Genomic DNA, 27,171 nt, shown 5'->3' with positions numbered 1-27,171 from the left:
CAGAGGGACCTGGGGGTCCTTGTGCATGAGTCGCAAAAACCCAGTCTGCAGGTGCAGCAGGTGATCAAGAAGGCGAATGGAATGTTGGCCTTTATCACGAGGGGGATAGAATATAAAAGCAGGGAGGTCTTGCTGCAACTGTACAGGGTACTGGTGAGGCCGCAACTAGAGTACTGTGTGCAGTTTTGGTCCCCGCATTTGCGAAAGGATATATTGGTCTTGGAGGGAGTACAGAGAAGTTTCACCAGGTTGATAACAGAGATGAGGGAGTTAGCTTGTGAGGAGAGATTGAATAGATTTGGCCTGTACTCGTTGAAGTTTAGAAGGCTGAGGGGGGATCTTATAGAGACATATAAGATAATGAAGGGGCTAGACAGGGTAGAGGCAGAGAGATTATTTCCACTTAGAAAGGAAACAGGAACTAGAGGGCACAGCCTCAAAATAAGGGGTAGTTAATTTAGAACAAAGTTGAGGAGGAACTTCTTCTCTCAGAGGGTAGTGAATCTTTGGAATCCACCGCCCATTGAAGCAGTGGAGCTACCTCATTAAATGTGTTTAAGTCACAGGTAGATAGATTTCTGATCAATAAGGGAATTAAGGGCAATGGGGATCAGGTGGGTAAGTGGAACTGAACCACTATGAGATCAGCCATGATCTTATTGAACGGCGGGGCAGGCTCGAGGGGCTAGATGGCCTACTCCTGCTCCTATTTCTTATGTTCTTATGTTCCATTGGTAATGTCAACCTCAAAATTGTAGAACTCCATTGTTAATGTAACTCAGAGCAAAGTAAAGCTCCATTGGTAATGTTACCCGCAGCAATGCAAATTCCATTGTTAATGTTACTCTCAGCAATGTAATCGCAATTGGTATTTTCACCCTGAGCAATGTAAAGCTCCATTGGTAATGGTATCTTCAACAATGCAAACTCCATTGGTAATGACATCCTCAGCAATGTAAAACTCCATTGCTAAGGTTACCCAGAGCAAAGTGAGGCTACATTGGTAATGTCACTCTCAGCAATGTAAATTCCACTGGTAATGCAACACTCAGCATTGTAAAACACCACTGGTAATGTGTCCTCAACAATATAAAACTCCATTGCTAATGTCACCCTCAGCAATGTAAGGCTGCATTATTAATGTTATCCTCAGTAATATCAAATTCCATTAGTAATGTCAACCTCAGAATTGTAAGACTCCATTTTTAATGAAACCCAGAGCAAAGTAAAGCTTCATTTGTAATGTTACCTACAGCAATGTAAACTGCATTGTTAATGTTACCCTCAGCAATGTAAATCTCCATTAGTAATGTTACTTTCAGCAATATAAACTCCACTGGGGATGTCATCCTCAGCAATGTAACTCTCCATTGGCAATGTCACCCTCACTAATTTAAATTTCCACTTGGTAGTGTCACTCTTAGTGATGTAAAACTTAATTGGTAGTGTTACTCACGGAAATTTAAAACTCGATTGGTAATGTCACCTTCAGCAATGTAAAACTCCATTCATAATGCTACCTTCAGCAATGTAAACCTCCACTTGGTAATATCACCCTCAGCAATGTAAAACTCCATTCATAATGCTACCTTCAGCAATGTAAATCTCCACTTGGTAATGTCACCCTCAGCAATGTAAAACTCTATTAGTAATGTAACCCTCAGCAATGTAAAACTCCATTGGTAATGTAACCCTCAGCAATGTAAAACTCCATTGGTAATGTAACCCTCAGCAATGTAAAACTCCATTGGTAATGTAACCCTCAGCAAAGTAAACTCTGTTGGTAATTTTACCCTTGGCAATGTAAAACTCCATCGGCAATGTAACCCTCAGCAAAGTAAACTCTGTTGGTAATTTTACCCTTGGCAATGTAAACTATTGGAAATGCTCCCCTCTGAAATATAAACTCTTTTCATAATTTTACCCTCGGCAATGCAAATTACATTGGTAATATTACCTCAGCAATGTAAAACTCCATGGGTAATGTTTACTCTCTGCAATGTAAAACTCTATTGGTAATGTCACCTGCAGCAATGTAAAACTCCATTGGTAATGTTACTCAAAGTAAATTGTAGCTCCATTGGTAATGTCACCCTCAGCAATGTAAAACTCCATTGGTAATGTCACCCTCAGCAATGTAAAACTCCATTGGTAATGTCGTCTCAGTAATGTAAAACTCCATTGGTAATGTCACCCTCAGCAATGTAAAACTCCATTGGTAATGTCACCCTCAGCAATGTAAAATTCCATTGGTAATGTCACCCTCAGCAATGTAAAACACCACTGGTAATGCCACCCTCAGCAATGTAAACTCCATTTATGCAATTAGCAAATTTACTCGCACTTACGCAAGAATATTTTGGCCTTGGAGGGAGTGCAGAGGAGGTTTACTAGGCTGATTCCGGAGTTGACGGGGTTGAACTATGAGGAGAGGCTGAATAAACTAGGCTTGTACTGGTTGGAGTTTAGAAGAATGAGGGGAGATCTCATTGAGACTTATAAGATGTTGAATGGGATGGATAGGATAGAGGTGGAGAGGCTCTTCCCGCTCAGAAAGGACGGTAGAACTAGAGGGCACAGCCTCAGGATAAAGGGGGGGCGGTTTAGAACGGAGTTGAGGAGGAACTTCTTCACTCAAAGGGTGGTGAATCTCTGGAATTCTCTGCCTGTTGAAGTGGTGGAGGCTGTCTCGCTCAATATTTTTAAGACGCGGGTTGATAGGTTTTTGATAGGCAAGGGGATTAAGGGTTATGGGGAGAGGGCGGGAATGTGGAACTGAGCCACGACAGATCAGCCATGATCTTATTGAATGGCGGGGCAGGCTCGAGGGGCTAGATGGCCTACTCTTGCTCCTATTTCTTATGTTCTTATTGGTAATGTCACCCTCAGCAATGTAAACTCCATTGGTAATATCACCCTCAGCAATGTAAACTCCATTGGTAATGTCACCCTCAGCAATGTAAACTCCATTGGTAATGTCACCCTCAGCAATGTAAACTCCATTGATAATGTCACCCTCAGCAATGTAAACTCCATTGGTAATGTCACCCTCAGCAATGTAAACTCCATTGGTAATATCACCCTCAGCAATGTAAACTCCATTGGTAATGCCACCCTGAGCAATGTAAACTCCATTGGTAATGTCACCCTCAGCAATGTAAACTCCATTGGTAATGTCACCCTCAGCAATGTAAACTCCATTGGTAATGTCACCCTCAGCAATGTAAACTCCATTGATAATGTCACCCCCAGCAATGTAAAACATCATTGGTAATGTCACCCTCAGCAATGTAAACTCCATTGGTAATGTCACCCTCAGCAATGTAAACTCCACCGGTAATGTGACACTCAGCAATGTAAAACGTCATTGGTGGTGTTACCCTCAGCAATATAAACTTCAGTTGGTAATGTTGCCCACGGCAATGCAAAATTCGATTGGAAATGTCACCTTCAGCAATGTAAAACTTCAATGATAAGGTTACCCAGAGCAATGTAAAGTCCATTGGTAATGTGACCCTCAGCATTATAAACTCCATTGGTAATGTCACCCTCAACAATGTAAGCTCCACTGGGAATGTCACCCTCAGCAATGTAAACCTCCACTTGGTAATGTCACTCTCAGTGATATAAAATTTAATTGGTAGTGTTACTCTCAGAAATGTAATACTCAATTGGTAATGTCACCCTCAGCAATATAAAACTGCATTGTTAATGTTACCATCAACAATGTCAAACTCCACTGGTAATTTCAATCTCAGAATTGTAAAACTTCATTGTCAACGTCACCCTCAGCAATATAAACTCCATTGGTAATGTTACTCTCAGCAATGTAATCGCAATTGGTAATATCATCCTCAGCAATATAAACTCCATTGGTAATGACATCCTCAGTAATGTAAAACTCCATTGACAAGGTTACCCACAGCAAAGTGAGGCTACGTTGGTAATGTCACTCCCAGCAATGTAAAACTCTATTTGTAATGTCACTCTCAGCAATGTAAGCTCCACTGGGAATGTCACTCTCAGTGATGTAAAACTTAATTGGTAGTGTTACCCATGGAAATGTAGAACTCCATTGTAATGTCACCCTCAGCAATGTAAATCCATTTTTGTTTTCATTCTCAGCAATACAAATCTCAATTGGTAATTTTACCTTCAGCAGTCTAAACTCCCTCACCACTGTAAAACTTCATTAGTAATGCTGCCCTGAGCAATGTGAACTCCATTGGTAATGTGACCCTCAACAATGTAAGCTCCACTGGGAATGTCACCCTCAGCAATGTAAAACTTAATTGGTAGCGTTACTCTCAAAAATGTAAAACTCGATTGGTAATATCACCTTCAGCAATGTAAAACTGCATTGTTAATGTTACCATCAGCAATGTAAAACTCCACTGGTAATTTCAATCTCACAATTGTAAAACTCCATTGGTAACATCACCCTCAGCAATATAAACTCCATGTGGAATGTTACTCTCAGCAGTGTAAACTCCATTGGTGATGTTACTCTCAGCAATGTTATCGCAATTGGTAATGTCACCCTCAGCAATGTAAACTCCATTGGTAATGACATCCTCAGTAATGTAAAACTCCATTGAGAAGGTTACCCACAGCAAAGTGAGGCTACATTGGTAATGTCACTCACAGCAACGTAAACTCCATTGGTAATGTCACTCACAGCAACATAAAATCTGTTAGAGTTTTACCCTTGGCAATGTGAACTCTATTGGAAATGTTCCCTATGCAGTATAAACTCCTTTCATAGCTTTTTCCCTCGGCAATGTAGATTCTATTTGTAATGTTGCCTCAGCAATGTAAAACTCCATTGGTAATGTTACTCACAGCCGATGTAAAACCCCATTGTTAATGCTACCCTCAGTAATGTATACTCTACTGGTAATGTCACCTGAGCATATGTAAACGCCATTGGTAATGTCACCCTCAGCAATATAAAACTCCATCAGCAATGTTACCCTCTGCGATGTAAGGTCCTGACCTTACCAGGTCTTTGGAACCTCCATCTTCGTAAAAAATCCTGCTCTGATCGGGTTTCAGGCATTGCTCGTATTTCCTTCCCTTGGCAATTTATCTGATTATCTGCAAAATATCACACTCTCAGTAATTTATCGCACCCTTAGTAATATATCACACCTTTAATAATATATCACACCCATAGTATATATCTCACCCTTACTAATATATCACACCCATTATAATATATCACACCCTCAGTAATATATCACAAACTTAGTAATATATCACATCCTCAGTAATATATCACAGAATTAGAAATATATCACACCCTCAGCAATATATCCTATTCTTGGTAACATACAACTCCCTCAGTAACATATCACAAATTTAGTAATATATCACAATCTCTGCAAGGTATCACAAACTCTGCAATATATCACATCCTTAGTAAGATAGCACACCCTTAAAAATATATTGCATCTTTGGTAATATACCACACTTTTAGTAATATACCATACCCTCAGTAATATATAACATCTTCACTAATACATCACATTCTTAGTAATATACCACATCCTCAGTAATATATTGTACCCTTAGAATTATATCATACTCTCAGTAATATATCACATACTTGTTAACGTATCACATCCTCAGTAATGTATCACACCTCAGTCATATATCACAATCTCCGTATTATATCACCAGCTCTATATCACATCCTTAGTAATATACCATACTTCAGTAATATATCAGATGCTCAGTAATATATCATATCCCTGCTAGTATATCACACCCTCAGTAATATAACACACCCTGGATAATATATCACACCCTCATTAATATATTCCACCCATATTAATAAATCACATTTTCAGCAATATATCACACTTTCAGTTATATATCACATTCTTGCTAATATATCACACCCTCAATATTATAGAGACATAGAAACTAGAAGCAGGAGTAGGCCATTCAGCCTCAATTTACACCTACTCAAGTAATAATCTGTTTTCATATGATTGCTACCAAAGTGGATAACCTCACATTTATACAGCATCTGCCATGCACATACTCACATACTCAGCCTGTCCAAATCACACTGAAGCATCTCTGCATCTTCCTCAAAGTTTACCCTCCCACCCAACTTTGTATCATCTGCAAATTTGGAGACAATACATTCAGTTCCCTCTTTTAAATCATTAATAAAGAATGTGAACAGTTGGGATCCTAATCCTGCAGAACTCCACTAGTCAATTGGTTTTTCTGACTGTCCATCAGAAAAAGACCCATTTATGCCAACTCTTTGCTTCCTGTCTGCCAACCAGCTTTCTATCCATCTCAAGACATTACCTGCAATCCCATGTGCTTTAATTTTACAGTAGTCTGTTACGTGAGACCTTGTCAAAAGCCTTCTGAAAGTCAAAATAAACAACATCCATTGGTTCTCCTTGGTCAATTCTATTAGTTACATCCTTAAAGAATTCCCTTATTTCCCTTTTGTAAATCCATGCTGACTTTGTTTGATTACATCACTGCCATGTTACGAAATACTTGATAATAGACTCTAGCAACTTATCTAGTACTGATGTTAGGTTCATTGGTCCATAGTTCCCTGTTTTCTCTCCACATCCCTTTTTGAATAGTGAGTTTATATTAGCTACCCTCCAATATGAAGGAACTATCCAGAGTCGAAAGAATTTTGGAAAATAGCCAACAATAGATTTACTATTTCCAGGGCCATTTCCTTAAATACCCTGGGATGAAGAATATCAGGACCTGGAGATTTATCCACCTTCAATCCCATCAATTTCCCCCAAACCATTCCTCTATTAACGCTGAATTCCTTCAGCTGCTCAGGAAAACATGCTTCTCTTAGAACTTCCTGGATATTATTCCTTTCTTCCTTTGTGAAGCAAAATACATATTTAATTCCTCAGCCATTTTTTTATTCCCCATTATGAATCCCCCTGTTTCTGACTGTAAGGGCCCTACATTTGTTCTTGTTAATGTTTTTCTCTTTACACACCTATAGAAGCTTTTAGAGTCAGTTTTTATGTTTACTGCTAGCTTACTCTATTTTTTCCTTCTTAATCAATCCCTTGGTCCTTCTTTACTGAATTTTAAACTGCTTTCAATCCTCAGGCCTATTGCTTTTTCTTGCCCATTTGTATGTTTCTTCCTTGAATCTGATACTACCTCTAATTTCCATTGTAATCCATAATTCCCTTACCACTTTTGCACCAAACAGGAATATCAACTTCTGGAGTTCACCTATTCGTTCTTTAAATGTTAGCCATTGTCTGTCTACGGTCTTTCCTCTCGGTAATGTTTCCCAGTCCATCATGGCCAATTCATACTTCATACCATCATAGTTATATTTGTTGAGATTCTGGATCCTTGCCTCAGAGTTAATTATACCACTATCCGCCTTGACAAAGAATTCTACCATATTATGGTCACTTGTCCCCAAGAGTTCTCTCACAATTAGATTGCCAACTAATCCTTTCTCATTGTGCAACATCCAGTCCAAGATGGCCTGCTCCAAGAAAACCATCCCACATGCACTCCAGAAATTCCTCTTCTATTGTGCTGTGATAATCTTACTCTCCCAATCTGTATGCAGATTAAAGTTGCCCATAATCATAGATTTTCCTTTAACACATGCATCTCTGATTTCCTGTCTAATGTGTTTTCTTACATTATCACTACAGTTTACTGGTCTGTATACCACCCCTACCAATGTTTTTGCCCTTGTTGTTTCTTAACTCGACCCACACAAATTCTACATAATCTGTGCTAATATCTTTCCTCAATATTGTATCAATTTCATCTTTAATCAACAGTGCAACTCCACCATCTTTTTCTTTCTGTCAATCCTTCCAAAACATTGAATAGCCCTCAACATTTAGTTCCCATCCTTGGTCACCTTGGAGCCACGTCTCTGTAACGCCAACCATATCATACCCCTTTACATCTATATGTGCAACTAATCCATTGATTTTGTTTTGAATGCTCCAAGCATTCAAGCACAAAACCTTAAGGTGGGCACTTTTAACATTTCTTTTCCCCTTTCTACTATTTTTTACTGAGTCCTTATCAGACTCTGGCCCTTGATTTCTCTGCCTATCACTGTCCTTATTCTTCTTACTGTCTTTTCCTCTTATTCTTAATTCCCTCTTGTCTGAATCTTTGCAAATGTTCCCATCCCCTGCCATATTAGTGCAAATCCTCTTCAGCCACTTTAAAAAGTACCCTTCCCAAGGACATCAGTTCTGATCCTGCCCAGGTGTAGCCCCTCCAGTTTGTACAGGTCCCATCCCCCCCAGAGCTGGTCCCAATGCCCTAGGAAACACTCCTCCTCACACCAACCTTTCAGCCACATACTCATCCCATGTATTCTGCTAGTCTATTCTGACTAGCACATGGCATAGGCAGTAAACCTGAGATCACTACCTTTGAGGTCCTACTTTTTCAGCTTGCTTCCTAGCTCCCTATAATCTGCTTTAGGATCTTATCCACTTTTGACCTATTTCGTTTATACCAACAAATACTACGACCAATGGCTGTTTGCCATCCCCCTTCAGAATGTCCTGTTTCTGCTCCGTGACATCCTTGTCCCTAGCACCAGGGAAGCAACATACCATCCTCGAGTCTCATTTGCAGCCACAGAAATGACTATCTATTCCCCTTACAATTAAATGTCCTATAGCTATTGCATTCCCACACTTTTTATTCCTCTCCTCTGCAGCAGAACCAATCATGGTGTAACGGATTTGGCTGTTGCTGTTTTCCCCTGAAAGGCCATTCCCCTCAACAGTATCCAAAATGGTATATCTGTTTTGCAGGGGAATAGCCACAGGAGATTCCTGCACTACCTGACTAGCTCTCTCTTGCTCAGGGTGGTCACCTATTCCCTTTCTGCGTGTGGAGTCTGAGCTTGCAGTGTGACCGCCTCTCTAAACATGCTATCCATGATACTGCCTCACTGATGTTCCACAATGTCCCCAACCACTGCTCCAGCTCCAAAATGCAGGCTTCCAGGAGCTGGCCTGGGCACTGGAAATGTCTATGGCCTTCCACATGAAGCACAAAAAGCAGACCATGGCTTGGAGTTCTCCTGTCATGTCTTATTCCTTTAAATTAAACTTTTGAAAGATGTTTTGTTTCAGATTATATCCAATTCTCTAGGGCCCTTCTTTCCTGCTCCTCATTACTACCGAATATAACCTTTACAAATTATAAACCACAGAAATTTCCTCTGAGACTGCAAGTGATAAAATTATTAAATACTTTTCCAACCTTTCTACTTACCAATTAACTCTTTCCCTGGTGTCTTCTACTACTAGGGCTAGTGGGTTTACTATCAAATAAACCTGTTGGACTTTAATCTGGTGTTGTGAGACTTCTTACTGTGTTTACCCCAGTCCAACACCGGCATCTCCATACCACGTCTTCTACTACTGCAGCAGGGCAAGACCACACCTTGCTTTTCCCTTGCTTGTCCTTCTCACAGTGACCTTTTTTTTTGGTTAGAGGAGGAAGGAGAGAAGGAAGCATAAATGGAGTGTCCTGGGCTTAACCACTCTTTGACACCAGTTCTTCTGCTACCCACTATATAGCCAAGGTGAGTACGCTGACTTCACCCAGAATACTCCTCAGTGAAGTCTCTCTGCCGCCTCTGCTGGATGTTCTCCTGCTTATCTCAATGTATTACAGCTTCAGCAATATGTCACATGCACAGTAATATAACATAATCTCACCACTGTATCATACTCTCGGTAGTATATCATACTCTTAGCAATATATCACAGCATCTGTAATATATCACATCCTTGCCAATATATCCCACCCTCAGTACTATATCACATCCTCAGTAATATATCACACCTCAGTAATATATCACATCCATAGTCATATATCATACCCTGAGTAATATATCACAATCTCAGTAATATATCACATCCTTGCTAAATTAACACACTTTCAATAATATATCACATCTTCAGCAATTTATCACACCCTCAGTAATATATCACATCCTTGCTAATATAACACACTCTCAGTATTATATCACACCCACAGCAATATATTACATCCTCAGTAATGTATCACACCCTCAGTAATATATCACACTTACAGTAATATATTACAGTAATTTATTACAACCTCAGCAATATATCACACCCTTTGTAATATACTACACCATTAGCAATATACCACACCCTCAGTAACATATCACATCCTTGGTAGAATATAACAGCCTCGGTGATATATCACGCCTTCAGTAATATATCATGCCCTCAGTAATGTACCACATCCTTGGTAATGCACAATATCCTCACTATTATATCACACCCTCAGTAATATATTACACCCTCAGTAATAGATTGTACCCTCAGTAACCTCTCATACTCTCAGTAATATATCACAACCTTGGTAATGTACCAGATCCTCAGCAATATACCATACCCTCAGTAATATACCACATCCTCAATCTCAATATAATCACACCGTGCATCACATCCTTGGTAATGCACCATACCCTCAGTAATATATCACACCCTCAGTAATATATCACACCCTCAGTAATATATTGTACTCTCAATAATATATCATACCCTCAGTAATATATCACATCCTTGGTAATGTACCATACCTTCAGTAATATATCACACTCTCAGTAATGTATCATACCCTCAGTAATATATCACATCCTTAATAATGTACCATGCCCTCAATAATATTACACACCCTCAGTAATATATCACAACCTCAGTGATATAGCACATCCTCAGTAATATATCATACCCTCAATAATATATTGCACCCTCAATGACATATTACAGGTGGCACGGTGGCACAGTGGTTAGCACTGCTGCTTCACAGCGCCAGGAACCCATGTCTGATGCCTGGTTTGGGTCACTGTTTGTGCAGAGTCTGCACGTTCTCCCCGTGCCTGCGAGGGTTTCAGCCGGGTATTCCGATTTCCTCCCACAGTCTGAAAGATGTGCTGGTTAGGTGCATTGGCCAAGCTAACTTCTCCCTCAGTGTACTTGAACAGGTGCTGGAGTGTGGCAACTAGGGGATTTTCACAGTAACTTCATTGCAGTGTTAATGTAAGGCTACTTGTGATGAATAAATAAACTTTACTTATCATAACCTCAGTAACTTATCACATCATTGGGTAATATATCACAGCCTTGATGTATCATTAAAATATCCTACCCCATATAAATTAGTAAAATATCCATTCCTCTTATTGTCTGTCAGGCAGCCATTGCCCACTTGAAACTCGATTGAAAATTCTTGCTAGCTCATTGTCATTTTATATGTTTTCTTTGTACCTTTGTGTACTGTTTTGTGATATGCAACTTGATGTCAATGACAGTATTTATAGTGTTAAACAGTGAATGTTTGCTGGATGTTTTGCTCCATAATTAAATATTTATGCTGTATATATTATATGAATAAAGGTTTATGAATGGAGAGGTACATATTGCTAATTTATTGCTTAGACCAGAGATAATTGAATTTTGTGTTACGCCAGGATGAACATGCAATAATGAGAAGTTCATTGCAAAATTATTTTTATGTTTCTATTAAACATACATCCAGAACTTAACAAGGAAAATAAATTACTTGAAAGAAAACAGGTAAAGCTGGGGCTACATGGAAATATTAGCTACAAACCCAATATTGTGACCCACTCTGTGTCACACAAATTTATAAATATCTCCTTAAAACTATACAGCATAACAAATCTATAACTGATTCTGTAATTGGATAAGGTAAATACAAGAATGTACTCTTGCTTGTGGAATATCTGGAACAAGATGGTTCAATCTTCAAATTAAACTCGATCATTCAGGAGGCTTTTTTTATCTTTCACAGGATGTGGGTGTCACTGGCTGGGCCCATTTATTGCCCATCCCGAATTGCCCTTGTGAAGTTGATGGTGAGCTGCTTTCTTGAACAGCTGCAGTCTCTGATGTGTAGGAACAACCACAGTGCTGTTAGAGAAGGAATTCCAGGATTTTGACCTGTGAAAGAATAGCGATATATTTCCAAGTTAGGATGGTGAGTGACTTAGAGGGGAACATCCAGGTAATGGTGTTCCCAGGTATCTGCTGCTCTTATCCTTCTAGATGGTAGTTGTTGTGAGTTTGGAAGGTGCTGTTGAAGAAACCTTGGTGAACTGCTTCAGTGAATCTTGTAGATGGGGTACATACTGCTGCCAATGTGCATGAACCGGGGAGGGAATGCATGTTTAAGGTGGTGGATGGACTGCTTTGTCCTCCATTGTGTTGAGCTTGCAGCATGTTATTGGAGCTGCACTCATCCTGGCAATATTCCATCACACTCCTGGCTTGTACCTTGTAGGCCTTGCTGCATTTGGACATGGGCTGCTTCAATATCTGAGGAGTCATAAATTGTACTGAACATTGTGCAATTATCAGCGAACATTCCCCACTTCTGACCATTTGATGGTAGGAAGGTGATTGATGAAGATGGTTGGGCTGAGGATACTCTCCTGAAGAACTCCACCATCATGACTGCTAAAAAAAGAGTCATTTTGTCAAAGATTTTCATCTTGCACCCATCAGGACACTTCACAATAATACCAATATAAGGAGAAATTTATACTGCATGAGAGAATATTGAAAGGTTGGTAAGTGGACTCTAATTGACATAGTATTGCCATGGAGAATGCATCAGTTGATGGTGACTGATAGTTAATTTCCAAACATTGTTTAAAAATTAAGATTGGTAGCTTGACTCTGATTGGTTAAGGCAATGCCCTGGAGAATAAATCAGCAAATGGCTGTCACTTATTTTGTTTAGCTGAATCAGGTGCAATGTGCATACCTGTTCTTTCTGTTTGCAGAGACAGAATTTAAAATGCTCTTATAGGATGAACCTGCCAGTTTTACCAAGGAGAGCTTTCTCTCATAACGTGGTGACATACTTTGATGGACAATAATGATTTAGTTTCACTGGGGAGTTTCCCCTTTAACATTGAAAGAGTAGCATCCGGTGCCTGGCCCTTTGATGTGGTTTGATTGACAGGTTGGATCAATCCCGCTAGCCAGGAGTTTTATTTGCTTCTTTCCCTTCTCAGTTGAATGTCTCTCAAGTTATTCTTTTGTTCTTAACTGCAAGATTATAAGCATTTTGCCATTGATTGACAGATTGGATCACTTATGAGGTTTTACTTTCTCTTTTCTAACCACAACATTTACATGGTTTATTTAAACTGGAATCTGCCTGAGATCACCGTACTGAGACTGATCTCCACCTTTTCCCAGGCTAGAATGGGCAGTCCTGCATGAGATCCCCATCCTGGGAAAGACTCTCAGTTTTAGCACCTTGCCCCCCAACCCAAGCTCACCCAACCCCTGGTCCCTCGTGGGACCCTCCTTCTGCAGCCTGGCATTGGCAGAGGGAGCACATGCCTCCCTATCCACCCCCCCCCCCCCACCCCGCCCACCCCCTACCACCCCATCCCCAGGACTCCAACAGCCCAGATCAGGGTGTCATTGTCAGGATGTCAGGGGGCAGTGCAAGGTTGGCACTGCCAAAGAGGCCTTAGGGGGCCCCCTCTCTGAGTGCCGCTCTTGTCTGTGGGTAGGGCCGGGGAGGGGGGGAAAGTGGGGAGGCAAGGAGGCCCTGGCCTGTGTGGTGTGCAGGGTGGGGTGGGAGGCAAATACTTTCAGTGGATGGCCTCTGTGCTGAGAGATTGGGGTGCTTGTTTGTTGGTTACAGAGGGGAAGTGGGCCTGTCTCTCAGTGCTGAGATTGGAGCATCCTTTAAAAAGGCTACCCTGATCTTTGTAAAGCTGGGCTGGCTGGCGTGATTCCCAGGATGTATAAATTTAAGTGCTGAAGTGGGAGAGTGCCACCAATCAGGCGCTGCTAACGGCAAGGGGAAACACTCCAGATTTCCAGCTGGCGGGAGCACTTAGAGTGCAAACGGGAGAATCCCGGCCATGATCTCATTGAATACTGACACTAACGCAATGGGCTGAATGGCTGACTTTTACTACTATGTCATCTGGAGGAAGAGCATTCTGTTACATAAGCCTTGCACACCCTTTCAGCTGAGTAGATACACTCACGTCAGTGTGTGACAGATGGAAGGGGGAACACAATGAGAGGGACACCTCAATACTCAGAGGAACTGCTCCTGGGGACAGCAATGGAATTGCTGGAGAAACTCAGTAGGTGCTGATAACTAATCTGAAATGTTAACTCATAAGAACATAAGAAATAGGAGCAGGAGTAGGCCGTCTAGCCCTTCGAGCCTGCCCCACCATTCAACAAGATCATGGCTGATCTGTCGTGGCTCAGTTCCACATTCCCGCCCTCTCCCCATAACCCTTAATCCCCTCTCTTATCAAAAACCCATCAACCCGCGTCTTAAAAATATTTAGCGAGGCAGCCTCCACCACTTCAACGGGCAGAGAATTCCAGAGATTCACCACCCTTTGAGTGAAGAAGTTCCTCCTCAACTCTGTTCTAAACCACCCCCCCTTTATCTTGAGGCTGTGCCCCCTAGTCCTACTGTCCTTTCTGAGGGGCGATTCTCCCAAAAAATTCTACATGTCGAATCTGCGGGAAAACGGAAGTATTTCATGCTGTTTTTTGCCGTGTGAGTTCAGACTAGAATCTCCCCACAGTCTGTGCACTGTGGAGGTCACCAGAATGAATATCAGAGGGCTGGGCCTATTCACACTGGACAGGCTGAAACCAGCAGGCCTCTGCATATGCGCAATGGCCCTGAAGTGTCAGCCTCTGGTTTGCTGGCCAGCCCTAAACCCCCTCATCCTCACCCAGCCCAATCGCCAGCCCCCCACAGCAGTAACAATCCCCCCCACCTCCCTCTGCAGGCAGACCCTTCCCCCCACAGACCCCCTTAGCTGACCACCCTCTCCCCCAGCCCACCCCGATTGCTGGCCTCTCTCCAGTTCCGACCAGATCCCAATGCAGAGTGGCAGTGGGACTCCCCCATCCCACTGATCGTCCTGCCCTATCTGGCCCCACACCCAATAGGTCCTGCCCCCTTGGCACTGCCCCCTGCCTGCGGGCAGTGCCAAGATGCCCCGTGGGCATGGGCGTTTTGCTCTTTGGTCTGTGCCAGGGGGCATAGGCTGGCACTGCCAGGATGCCCATGCCCAGGGAGCACCATCCACCACCAGCCAAACCCCAGGGGGCCCCAATTTCCTCCTCCCTTCACTCCAGTGTGACCGTACGATTGCTCCACAAAAGTAGGGGGCTAGTCTGAACCCTGTGGAGTGAAGTACCCCGGTGGAATGGGAGATGCTCGCGGTCCCAGAGAATTCAGGCCCGGGCCCACTAATAGCATTTAAATGGTATGTAAAATACTTTTAAATGCTAGCTCCGCCGCACAGCCAATTTCCGGCACTACGTAGGTGCTGCTGGAAATCTGGGCCTGGGAGACACAAAGCGCAGCATGAACACTCACGGGAATCCTGTGAATGGGTTGAAGCACGATTCTCCCAGTCTGCTGTACTAAACAATTAGCACAGTGGGGAGAATCGCTCCCCCCTTTGTCTCTCTCTCCACAGGTGCTGAAGGTGATTTTCCAGTCTCGCCGTGCCTGCCGCTGATAGTGCTGATCCCGGAGAAACGCGTGTGGGCCTAAAAACGCATTTTGCGCCAAGTGCCAAATAGTTTGCAATTGTCCCAGTCCCTTGTTACTGACACTAACCGAATCTCACCCAGAAAGGGCGCAAGTCTATTTAGCACATTTAAAGTAGCATTTAAATATGCTTAGCCTGATCAACACCGGATTGTCCCAGCTCCCGGGATCTTCCCGCTCTCGGACATGGCGTGAACCTGGCAAGAGTCACGACTGGTCTCCACTAGTAGAGACCTGGCGTGATGGCCACACTGGGGGGCTCAGAGGCCATTGAAGCCCTGGATAATTGGGGACATGGCTGGGCAGTGTCCACCTGGCACCCCCTCGGGCTAGGTCCTTAGTGAAGGCCATGACGGCGCTATTACAAGGTGGGGACTGTGGCTTGGGGGCTGTATTAGGTGGAAGTAACATGAGGGCCATGCAGGGGGGCTTGTGAATGGGTGGGACATGTCAGAGTGTGCTAATGTTTCTGACAGACAGCCTCCATTAGGAGACTGGACACTCTCACAGAGGCTCACATACAATGATGGTGAAAAGAATCTCATCAAACCATCATCCTAATGGCTGAGCGCTCCATTCCAAGCCTGCCTTGAGCTCTCTCATTCTCCATTAATAGGAAAGTGTGGTTCTGAGAAGGAGGAGAAAGACAGTGATGATGGCAGTGAAATTCTCCACAAGGTACCCAGATGTCATGATCCCACTTTGTGAATGCTGCATCCTACTCTGAAACCACAGAATCTGGTAGGACCCTCGCGGGGTCCAAAGCCCAGTGAGTGTCCACCTTGGGTATCTCATCTTTCAGAGAGGGACTGAGCAGGCACCATCGAACCCTAGAGAGGTAAAGGACCATCAGAGGTGAGAGGCAGGAGGTGGTTTGTTACCAATGCATGAGTGAAGATGTCTCTTTGTAGTGAGTCAGTCTGTTTGTTGGAACAAGGATTTCAAATGGCAATGAGAGCACAGCAGGGCAGAGCACACTCCATTGAGGCAGGCCTGAATTATGGTGTCACCAGCTTCTTTAGGCCTCAGGCTTCAGCAAGCCATCCTCCTCAGCAGCTTCCATTCTAAATGATAGCAGGCGCTCATCAACTTCTTTTGATGTCTTTAAGAACTCAGGAACCTGAAACTGCAGAAGTAAAAGTATCGTGGCTGCTCCCTGGAACCTTGGCACAGAGCTGCAAGGATCCTCTTGAGGTGGTGATGTACAAAGCACACTTAAGAACATAAGAACATAAGAAATAGGAGCAGGAGTAGGCCATCCAGCCCTTCGAGCCTGCCCCACCATTCAATAAGATCATGGCTGATCTGTCGTGGCTCAGTTCCACATTCCCGCCCTCTCCCCATAACCCTTAATTCCCCTGTCTATCAGAAATCTATCTACCCGTGACTTAAATATACTTTGGAAAACCTCTGATTCACACCTTTACCGTGATGGTCAATGGAGCTTGAATTCTACTTGGTTACACTCTGGGCATGAGGAAATCCTGTCAGGATGATCAAGCTAACAGCCCTCATGGGGATGACTGCTCCTCCATTTTGAACTTAGTGTAACATGAAGCCCTGCCAAGCAAGTCCTCTACCATTGGCTGATTGTAAGAGCCTCCATATGTAACTGACCCCTGGGTATGAGCCCAGTCAATAATATCGAGAGTCACATTGATGACCACAGAGAATGGGCGACCACCTGCTCGAACTAACCTTCGACCTCCCTCCATGAGGATGCAGAGGTCAGTGACCACCTGATTCCAGAGCTGCCGTCTGGAGGATCCAAGTACTCTGATTCTAGGCTGAGAGAGCCTGTGCTGAGGGCTGCACCTTGGTCAGGGCCTGTGGTCCTTCCCTCTGCTAATTGTAGATAGCCTGTTACAGCATAAAATGCTGTTCCCCTCACAGTCGTTCCTGCCCTTGTGTAAGTGCATAGGCAGAAATGTTAATGACCTTTCAAAGGTGCTTCCAAATGACTGCCAGGAAAATGGCATCAAACTGCTTTCTTTTCATCAAACACCCAGAATAGCCGCAATGATCTGCTCCTGTCAGCACCAGCCTCTGATTGTAGCTGACTGCTGACTTTCTAGATCTCCCTTTCTGAATGCTCAGATGCCAGTTTTAATGATTTGCTGCTTCTGACTTGCCCTCACTAACCAGGCCAGCTGGGGAGACATTGAACCGATTCTCCAACCTCGCCCGGGGCTGGGATTCTCCAACCTCGCCCGGGGCTGGGATTCTCCAACCTCGCCCAGGGCTGGGATTCTCCAACCTCATCCAGGGCTGGGATTCTCCAACCTCGCCCGGGGCTGGGATTCTCCAGCCTCGCCCAGGGCTGGGATTCTCCAACCTCATCCAGGGCTGGGATTCTCCAACCTCACCCGGGGCTGGGATTCTCCAACCTCATCCAGGGCTGGGATTCTCCAGCCTCGCCCGGGGCTGGGATTCTCCAACCTCATCCAGGGCTGGGATTCATCAACCTCGCCCAGGGCTGGGATTCTCCAACCTCATCCAGGGCTGGGATTCTCCAACCTCATCCAGGGCTGGGATTCATCCACCTCGCCCAGGGCTGGGATTCTCCAACCTCATCCAGGGCTGGGATTCTCCAACCTCATCCAGGGCTGGGATTCTCCAACCTCGCCCAGGGCTGGGATTCTCCAACCTCGCCCGGGGCTGGGATTCTCCAACCTCGCCCGGGGCTGGGATTCTCCAACCTCATCCAGGGCTGGGATTCTCCAACCTCATCCAGGGCTGGGATTCTCCAACCTCATCCAGGGCTGGGATTCTCCAACCTCATCCAGGGCTGGGATTCTCCAACCTCATCCAGGGCTGGGATTCTCCAACCTCATCCAGGGCTGGGATTCTCCAACCTCATCCAGGGCTGGGATTCTCCAACCTCATCCAGGGCTGGGATTCTCCAACCTCATCCAGGGCTGGGATTCTCCAACCTCACCCTGGGCTGGGATTCTCCAACCTCATCCAGGGCTGGGATTCTCCAACCTCATCCAGGGCTGGGATTCTCCAACCTCATCCAGGGCTGGGATTCTCCAACCTCATCCAGGGCTGGGATTCTCCAACCTCACCCAGGGCTGGGATTCTCCAACCTCATCCAGGGCTGGGATTCTCCAACCTCATCCAGGGCTGGGATTCTCCAACCTCATCCAGGGCTGGGATTCTCCAGCCTCGTCCGGGGCTGGGATTCTCCAACCTCGCCCGGGGCTGGGATTCTCCAGCCTTGCCCAGGGCTGGGATTCTCCAACCTCGCCCAGGGCTGGGATTCTCCAGCCTTGCCCGGGGCTGGGATTCTCCAGCCTTGCCCAGGGCTGGGATTCTCCAACCTCATCCAGGGCTGGGATTCTCCAACCTCGCCCAGGGCTGGGATTCTCCAGCCTTGCCCAGGGCTGGGATTCTCCAACCTCATCCAGGGCTGGGATTCTCCAACCTCATCCAGAGCTCGGATTCTCCAGCCTCGCCCGGGGCTGGGATTCTCCAGACTTGCCCAGGGCTGGGATTATCCAACCTCATCCAGGGCTGGGATTCTCCAACCTCATCCAGAGCTGGGATTCTCCAGCCTCGCCCGGGGCTGGGATTCTCCAGCCTCGCCCGGGGCTGGGATTCTCCAACCTCGCCCGGGGCTGGGATTCTCCAACCTCATCCAGGGCAAGGATTCTCCAACCTCGGCCGGGGCTGGGATTCTCCAACCTCATCCAGAGCTGGGATTCTCCAACCTCATCCAGGGCTGGGATTCTCCAACCTCACCCAGGGCTGGGATTCTCCAACCTCATCCAGGGCTGGGATTCTCCAACCTCACCCTGGGCTGGGATTCTCCAACCTCATCCAGGGCTGGGATTCTCCAACCTCATCCAGGGCTGGGATTCTCCAGCCTCATCCAGGGCTGGGATTCTCCAACCTCACCCAGGGCTGGGATTCTCCAACCTCATCCAGGGCTGGGATTCTCCAACCTCGCCCGGGGCTGGGATTCTCCAACCTCATCCAGGGCTGGGATTCTCCAACCTCATCCAGGGCTGGGATTCTCCAACCTCATCCAGGGCTGGGATTCTCCAACCTCATCCAGGGCTGGGATTCTCCAACCTCATCCAGGGCTGGGATTCTCCAACCTCATCCAGGGCTGGGATTCTCCAACCTCATCCAGGGCTGGGATTCTCCAACCTCACCCAGGGCTGGGATTCTCCAACCTCATCCAGGGCTGGGATTCTCCAACCTCACCCAGGGCTGGGATTCTCCAACCTCATCCAGGGCTGGGATTCTCCAACCTCATCCAGGGCTGGGATTCTCCAACCTCGCCCGGGGCTGGGATTCTCCAACCTCGCCCGGGGCTGGGATTCTCCAACCTCGCCCGGGGCTGGGATTCTCCAACCTCGCCCGGGGCTGGGATTCTCCAACCTCATCCAGGGCTGGGATTCTCCAACCTCGCCCGGGGCTGGGATTCTCCAACCTCGCCCAGGACTGGGATTCTCCAACCTCGTCCAGGGCTGGGATTCTCCAACCTCACCCAGGGCTGGGATTCTCCAACCTCGCCCGGGGCTGGGATTCTCCAACCTCATCCAGGGCTGGGATTCTCCAACCTCGTCCAGGGCTGGGATTCTCCAACCTCACCCAGGGCTGGGATTCTCCAACCTCACCCAGGGCTGGGATTCTCCAACCTCGCCCTGGGCTGGGATTCTCCAACCTCATCCAGGGCTGGGATTCTCCAACCTCGCCCAGGGCTGGGATTCTCCAACCTCGCCCAGGGCTGGGATTCTCCAACCTCACCCGGGGCTGGGATTCTCCAACCTCACCCAGGGCTGGGATTCTCCAACCTCATCCAGGGCTGGGATTCTCCAACCTCATCCAGGGCTGGGATTCTCCAACCTCATCCAGGGCTGGGATTCTCCAGCCTCATCCAGGGCTGGGATTCTCCAACCTCATCCAGGGCTGGGATTCTCCAACCTCATCCAGGGCTGGGATTCTCCAACCTCGCCCGGGGCTGGGATTCTCCAACCTCATCCAGGGCTGGGATTCTCCAACCTCATCCAGGGCTGGGATTCTCCAACCTCATCCAGGGCTGGGATTCTCCAACCTCATCCAGGGCTGGGATTCTCCAACCTCATCCAGGGCTGGGATTCTCCAACCTCATCCAGGGCTGGGATTCTCCAACCTCATCCAGGGCTGGGATTCTCCAACCTCACCCAGGGCTGGGATTCTCCAACCTCGCCCAGGGCTGGGATCCTCCAACCTCGCCCGGGGCTGGGATTCTCCAACCTCATCCAGGGCTGGGATTCTCCAACCTCGCCCAGGGCTGGGATTCTCCAGCCTCATCTAGGGCTGGGATTCTCCAACCTCATCCAGGGCTGGGATTCTCCAACCTTGCCCGGGGCTGGGATTCTCCAACCTCATCCAGGGCTGGGATTCTCCAACCTCGCCCAGGGCTGGGATTCTCCAACCTCGCCCAGGGCTGGGATTCTCCAACCTCATCCAGGGCTGGGATTCTCCAACCTCATCCAGGGCTGGGATTCTCCAACCTCGCCCGGGGCTGGGATTCTCCAACCTTGCCCAGGGCTGGGATTCTCCAACCTCATCCAGGGCTGGGATTCTCCAACCTTGCCCAGGGCTGGGATTCTCCAACCTCATCCAGGGCTGGGATTCTCCAACCTTGCCCAGGGCTGGGATTCTCCAACCTCACCCAGGGCTGGGATTCTCCAACCTCATCCAGGGCTGGGATTCTCCAACCTCATCCAGGGCTGGGATTCTCCAACCTCGCCCGGGGCTGGGATTCTCCAACCTCGCCCGGGGCTGGGATTCTCCAACCTCACCCAGGGCTGGGATTCTCCAACCTCACCCTGGGCTGGGATTCTCCAACCTCATCCAGGGCTGGGATTCTCCAACCTCGCCCGGGGCTGGGATTCTCCAACCTCGCCCAGGACTGGGATTCTCCAACCTCATCCAGGGCTGGGATTCTCCAACCTCACCCAGGGCTGGGATTCTCCAACCTCGCCCGGGGCTGGGATTCTCCAACCTCATCCAGGGCTGGGATTCTCCAACCTCGCCCGGGGCTGGGATTCTCCAACCTCATCCAGGGCTGGGATTCTCCAACCTCGCCTGGGGCTGGGATTCTCCAACGTCACCCGGGGCTGGGATTCTCCAACCTCACCCAGGGCTGGGATTCTCCAACCTCATCCAGGGCTGGGATTCTCCAACCTCATCCAGGGCTGGGATTCTCCAACCTCATCCAGGGCTGGGATTCTCCAACCTCACCCAGGGCTGGGATTCTCCAACCTCGCCCAGGGCTGGGATTCTCCAACCTCATCCAGGGCTGGGATTCTCCAACCTCATCCAGGGCTGGGATTCTCCAACCTCATCCAGGGCTGGGATTCTCCAACCTCATCCAGGGCTGGGATTCTCCAACCTCACCCTGGGCTGGGATTCTCCAACCTCATCCAGGGCTGGGATTCTCCAACCTCATCCAGGGCTGGGATTCTCCAACCTCGCCCGGGGCTGGGATTCTCCAACCTCACCCTGGGCTGGGATTCTCCAACCTCATCCAGGGCTGGGATTCTCCAACCTCATCCAGGGCTAGGATTCTCCAACCTCACCCTGGGCTGGGATTCTCCAACCTCGCCCAGGGCTGGGATTCTCCAACCTCGCCCAGGGCTGGGATTCTCCAACCTCATCCAGGGCTGGGATTCTCCAGCCTCGCCCGGGGCTGGGATTCTCCAACCTCATCCAGGGCTGGGATTCTCCAACCTTGCCCAGGGCTGGGATTCTCCAACCTCATCGAAGGCTGGGATTCTCCAACCTCGCCCGGGGCTGGGATTCTCCAACCTCATCCAGGGCTGGGATTCTCCAACCTCATCCAGGGCTGGGATTCTCCAACCTCACCCGGGGCTGGGATTCTCCAACCTTGCCCAGGGCTGGGATCCTCCAACCTCATCCAGGGCTGGGATTCTCCAACCTCGCCCGGGGCTGGGATTCTCCAACCTCGCCCGGGGCTGGGATTCTCCAACCTCATCCAGGGCTGGGATTCTCCAACCTCATCCAGGGCTGGGATTCTCCAACCTCATCCAGGGCTGGGATTCTCCAACCTCACCCAGGGCTGGGATTCTCCAACCTCGCCCAGGGCTGGGATTCTCCAACCTCGCCCGGGGCTGGGATTCTCCAACCTCATCCAGGGCTGGGATTCTCCAACCTCATCCAGGGCTGGGATTCTCCAGCCTCATCCAGGGCTGGGATTCTCCAACCTCATCCAGGGCTGGGATTCTCCAACCTCATCCAGGGCTGGGATTCTCCAACCTCGCCCGGGGCTGGGATTCTCCAACCTCATCCAGGGCTGGGATTCTCCAACCTCATCCAGGGCTGGGATTCTCCAACCTCACCCGGGGCTGGGATTCTCCAACCTCATCCAGGGCTGGGATTCTCCAACCTCGCCCGGGGCTGGGATTCTCCAACCTCACCCGGGGCTGGGATTCTCCAACCTCATCCAGGGCTGGGATTCTCCAACCTCATCCAGGGCTGGGATTCTCCAACCTCACCCTGGGCTGGGATTCTCCAACCTCACCCAGGGCTGGGATTCTCCAACCTCGCCCGGGGCTGGGATTCTCCAACCTCGCCCAGGGCTGGGATTCTCCAACCTCGCCCAGGGCTGGGATTCTCCAACCTCATCCAGGGCTGGGATTCTCCAACCTCATCCAGGGCTGGGATTCTCCAACCTTGCCCAGGGCTGGGATTCTCCAACCTCATCGAAGGCTGGGATTCTCCAACCTCGCCCGGGGCTGGGATTCTCCAACCTCATCCAGGGCTGGGATTCTCCAACCTCATCCAGGGCTGGGATTCTCCAACCTCATCCAGGGCTGGGATTCTCCAACCTTGCCCAGGGCTGGGATTCTCCAACCTCATCCAGGGCTGGGATTCTCCAACCTCGCCCGGGGCTGGGATTCTCCAACCTCGCCCGGGGCTGGGATTCTCCAACCTCATCCAGGGCTGGGATTCTCCAACCTCATCCAGGGCTGGGATTCTCCAACCTCATCCAGGGCTGGGATTCTCCAACCTCACCCAGGGCTGGGATTCTCCAACCTCGCCCAGGGCTGGGATTCTCCAACCTCGCCCGGGGCTGGGATTCTCCAACCTCATCCAGGGCTGGGATTCTCCAACCTCATCCAGGGCTGGGATTCTCCAGCCTCATCCAGGGCTGGGATTCTCCAACCTCATCCAGGGCTGGGATTCTCCAACCTCATCCAGGGCTGGGATTCTCCAACCTCGCCCGGGGCTGGGATTCTCCAACCTCATCCAGGGCTGGGATTCTCCAACCTCATCCAGGGCTGGGATTCTCCAACCTCACCCGGGGCTGGGATTCTCCAACCTCATCCAGGGCTGGGATTCTCCAACCTCGCCCGGGGCTGGGATTCTCCAACCTCACCCGGGGCTGGGATTCTCCAACCTCATCCAGGGCTGGGATTCTCCAACCTCATCCAGGGCTGGGATTCTCCAACCTCACCCTGGGCTGGGATTCTCCAACCTCACCCAGGGCTGGGATTCTCCAACCTCGCCCGGGGCTGGGATTCTCCAACCTCACCCTGGGCTGGGATTCTCCAACCTCATCCGGGGCTGGGATTCTCCAACCTCGCCCAGGGCTGGGATTCTCCAACCTCATCCAGGGCTGGGATTCTCCAACCTCATCCAGGGCTGGGATTCTCCAACCTCATCCAGGGCTGGGATTCTCCAACCTCATCCAGGGCTGGGATTCTCCAACCTCACCCTGGGCTGGTATTCTCCAACCTCATCCAGGGCTGGTATTCTCCAACCTCGCCCAGGACTGGGATTCTCCAACCTCATCCAGGGCTGGGATTCTCCAACCTCGCCCGGGGCTGGGATTCTCCAACCTCACCCTGGGCTGGGATTCTCCAACCTCATCCGGGGCTGGGATTCTCCAACCTCGCCCGGGGCTGGGATTCTCCAACCTCTCCTGCAACTGGGATTCTCCAGTCCCGCTGCAGTGAGTGGAGATATGGTTGAGTGTGAATGGCTGGATAATTTCGGTGAGTGCATGTACCCTGCTGCTGGGAAAAGCAGGAACTGTTGTAATTCCTGTTTAGTTTTTTCAACTGGCTTCCTTCCTCCACCACAGAGGTTTCTAACCTCCCTCCCAACCCCTCCCTGGGATGACAGAAGGAGCTGAGGAAAAGTTGGGAGTCTGCTCTTCTGGCTTTTTCTGCAATTTTCCCAATGTCACCAACCCCAAACTCACCTCAATTGCTCTGAGAAAATTCCAGCCATCATTTCACAGATTTATAGAGGCAGCTCTCAGTACAGTGACAATCACAGTGTGTGTATGTGTGTGTCTGTGTTGAGAATGTGTGTGTGAAAGTGTGTGTGTGTGTGTGTATGTATGTGACAGCGCATGTATGGGTGAATGTGAGTCTGTGTGTGTGACAGTGTGTGAGTGTCTGTGTGTGTTTGTGTGTGTTATTCTATGTGTGTGTGTGTGCGTATGTGTGTGTCTGAGAGTGTGAGTCTGTGTATATACATGTGTGTGTGTGTGTGTGAGTGTATGAGAGTCAGTGTGAGAGTCTGTGTGTGTATATGTGTGTGTGTGTGTGTGTGTATATGTGTGTGTGTGTGTGTGTATGAGAGTCAGTGTGAGAGTCTGTGTGTGTATATGTGTGTGTGTGTGTGTGTGTGTATATGTGTGTGTGTGTGTGTGTATGAGAGTCAGTGTGAGAGTCTGTGTGTGTATACCTGTGTGGGTCGGAGTGCTGCTTCCCCCAATTACTGCACTGCAGTGCCACCTTGGATTATGACTCACATCTCTGGAATATCATGTCAATTATCATTTGTTAAGGGGATATCACATTTGATTGAGGTCTTTGATGAAGTAACAGACGGTGGAAATGCTGTAGATATTGTGTATGAGAACTTGTAGAAATAACACACCATATTTTTGGTGCAAAATTAGAGGCCCATTGGATTGCAGAGATAGTGAGAAAATGGTGTCAGACTGCTGTGGTGTTCCTGAATATTCAGAGCAATTACCCTTTTGTTGGATTGCAGTGGCTCCACTCGTGTGAACAAAACATCAACTCCAAGTTTACAGGCGGCACAAAACTTGGAAATGTAATATACAGTGAGGTAGAGAGTTCAGGGGAACGTAATGAGGAATTTTATGACCTCGCTCGGGCGAGGCTCGTAAAATCTCACTTGATGCCAACGGAGAATTCCGTTCTGTGAGCCTCACCTGCCCCGATTCCAGAGCGGGCGAGGCAGGAAAATTCTGGCCGTAAACTCTGACAGGCAGGCAGAGGAAAGTGAAATCATTCCTCTTGATGAAGAGAAGGAGGTGAGGAAATAAAAACTAAATGATACAGTCTGAAGAGGTTCAGGAACAGGGGCCCCTGGTGTTTATAAATCTTTGTAAGTGCAGATAAATTAAAGAAGGCAGGCTTAGGCCCTATTATTATTCTGGACAGAAAACCCAAAAACCAGTGAGATCAGAACCTGTGACTTCATCTCAATTGCACTATTCATCTTTTGGTAGTACCGAGCTTGAGCATTGCTGAAAAGATATTTTGTCAAAACTTTTCATCTTGCACTCATCACGACAACCACAAGAATACAAATGTAGGGGGGAAACAACAGCTTTATATTTATGACAAGGTGATTCTGATTGGTTGGCAAGTGGAGGCATTGCCATGAAGAATGCACCAGTTGATGTTGACTGATAGTCAACTGCCAAGTGCTGTCTGAAATTTAAGGTGGGCAGCTAGATTTTGATTTGTCAAGGCTTTGCTCTGAGGAATGAACCAGTGAATGCCTGTCATTTCTTTTGTTTAGCTGAAACGAACCCAAGGGGTGGGATTTTCCAGACAGAACTCACACTAAAACTGGAAAATCCTGCCCACAGTCAATGAATCTTTCCATGGCCCACACTTCACCTGCTACAATTCCCGTGGTGGGGGCGGAACGGGAAAATTCTCCTAACAGGTGGGATTTTGGGGTCATGGCCACCCTACAACCAGAAGTTTATTTATAAAGTTTAAAGTTTATTTATTAGTCACAAGTAGGCTTATATTATCCCTGTTAAGAAGTGATATTCCCTTAATCATGACACTCTGGTGCTTGTTTGGGTCAATGCACCTAACCAGCATGTCTTTGAGACAGTGATAAGGAGCACCCGGAGGAAACCCACGCAGACACTGGAAGAACGTGCAAACTCCAGACAGTGACCCAAGCTGGGAATCAAACCCAGGTCCCTGGCGCTGTGAGGCAGCAGTGCTAACCACTGTGCCACTGTGCCACCCAGAAATACCTGCCCAAGGTCAATGGACCTTTAAACACTTTGTCAAATTGTCCATCTTGCCCACGGTGATTCCTGCAGAATATTCACCCCAATGTGTGCGTGCATGTGAAAGAGCATGATAAATGGGAGGCTGTACATTTTGAGGACTAGGGCGTTCACTTAAAGTGCAAGTGTAGGTAGGACAAAGCAACATAGGGACCCCTCCACCCCATACCAATCGCTAAAACTGCTGTCACAGTTTAGCAAGGCCATCAAGAAAA

The sequence above is a fragment of the Carcharhinus amblyrhynchos genome, chromosome 3 (assembly GCF_965287045.1).
Source record: "Carcharhinus amblyrhynchos chromosome 3, sCarAmb.v2.hapA, whole genome shotgun sequence".
In the NCBI taxonomy this organism is placed as follows: Eukaryota; Metazoa; Chordata; class Chondrichthyes; order Carcharhiniformes; family Carcharhinidae; genus Carcharhinus; species Carcharhinus amblyrhynchos.
This window is presented reverse-complemented; position numbering follows the sequence as displayed.